This window comes from Ornithodoros turicata, chromosome 2, assembly GCF_037126465.1.
Source record: "Ornithodoros turicata isolate Travis chromosome 2, ASM3712646v1, whole genome shotgun sequence".
NCBI lineage: Eukaryota > Metazoa > Arthropoda > Arachnida > Ixodida > Argasidae > Ornithodoros > Ornithodoros turicata.
In genome coordinates this window covers 65,758,141-65,759,947 of record NC_088202.1, presented here as the reverse complement: position 1 = coordinate 65,759,947, position 1,807 = coordinate 65,758,141, and the positions used below count along the sequence as shown (strand labels likewise).

Genomic DNA, 1,807 nt, shown 5'->3' with positions numbered 1-1,807 from the left:
TGTAAAAAAAGGAGCTGGGCGTCCCCTCATTTCATCGAAGCCGCGTCATCGAACCCGTCGGCATGCGACTTTTTCAAGACGTGCAGATGTGTTTTCGAGCTCCGTACAAAAAGAAATCACTCATGTCTTTGCAGAATAACTTCAGTATTTTTTATGGCGTTCCTGAACACTGCTACGACTGTATGTACACTCTGAAAAAAAAAAAAGGTGTCGTACTGACTCCTTTACGGGGGTAAAACGTCCTAACTCCGGGGTGCAAAATAACACCCCTTTTGAAGAGTATCTGCAACTCCGGGAACTACGGAGTAAAATTTACTCCTATGGTACAGAGTAAAAGTTACTCCTATGGTACAGAGTAAAAGTTACTCCCATACAGCTCCCTATTTACTCCAGCATATCGGGTGTAAAAGTAACTCCGTTCATGCGGCTAGCGTAACTCCACTGGGGAGTTCTTGTTATGCTACATAAGGCATAAAAGTTATGCCCTTCACCTGGAGTGCACATTACTCCAGTCGTCTCCTCACCTTGAAGATCATGCAAATAAGTGTTGCAAAACAGTATATCTAAATAAGAAACATTTATTGTGTCTCTGATACAAATTTGCAAGAACAGAAAAAGGAAGCTTTCAGTGCTTAATATGATCCTATGAAAACAACTGGTAAGATGCCACAGGTACAAGTACATTCTTGCATTATAAGGTTGCCACACACCCAATGCAACTATCACCTGGCATATACTTCCAACTCCTACAAACAGGAAACAAAACAGTTATGCGAAGTTCATCTGTCATTATACATTAACATATCAGTGCATAGTAATTTGGCATATCGGCACCCACTTTTCTGCTTTTTCATGAGAAAGCAGGGGGAGACGCACCTTTTGAAGTGCATCTGGCTGAGGCATAAAGTGCAGTACGTGTACTTTAGATTTTTCTTTTTTCTTGGCAGAAGGGTAGCTGCCTTATATGATAAACAGCTGTCATATGTAATTTTACAATTTGGAGCCTACAAGAATATCTTGCCTAAAATAGATGTGTGTATACACTTCCCAATATATCTATTGTAAAACACCTGTAGTAAGATGAGCACCTACACAAGTGAAAAGGTCAGATGCACCTCCTTCAGCAGATGAGCAAGGGCATGAATTACTCATGCTGGGTAATAATCTGCAACATAAATATAGATAATGGAGTCCAAGCAGTGGCGATATGTTATCATAAGCCAAATACTTTCATAACTAACAATTTCTTGTGCCAAACAAACTATGCCAGGAAAATGAATGGTTTAATCATGTCTGTGCCTGCAAAAAGTGATTGGTGCTATGTCGGTTACTTACTATCTTGTTCATCAATAATATTCTCATTGATGAGCTGATCATTACTCTAACTAGTCCCTTTCTCTTCCTTGCAATGTGCATCCATCCTTTGTGGAGGTGGAGCAGCACTTTCTTTTCTCTGTCTGCCCAAAGTGCCGTGCAAACGACTCGTAAATCTGAAACAGTACCAACAGCATTAGAACTCAACACTGATGCAGTGGCGGATCCGGGGGGGAGGGACGGTTGGGCGATCGCCCTCCCCCCCCCCGCTTAAAACAGTAGGTTTAGCAGCGGTGTCCCCCACTCCCCCCCTCACTTAGGGGCTTCGACAAACAAACCGCCCCCCCCCCCCAAACAACAACAAAAGCGACACGGACTGGATCCGCCCCTGCACTGACACCACTTTTCGTCGGCAGGATACACGTGAATGATAATACAGAACGGCGGTAATACCTGCCCCATCGAAACTTACCAGTGCAGGGTACCTCCTTAC

General features: G+C 43.3%; 1 long non-coding RNA gene across 1 annotated transcript; it reads right to left on the bottom strand.

The window, feature by feature from the left end:
* Nucleotides 1–562: 562 nt before the first annotated feature.
* On the bottom strand, nucleotides 563–1,564 carry LOC135383650 (uncharacterized). The gene is made up of 3 exons (XR_010419985.1): nucleotides 1,336–1,564; nucleotides 1,093–1,165; nucleotides 563–746 (listed from the first exon to the last, which is right to left on the bottom strand). It is a non-coding gene; the product is annotated as an uncharacterized LOC135383650 (long non-coding RNA).
* Nucleotides 1,565–1,807: the final 243 nt, after the last annotated feature.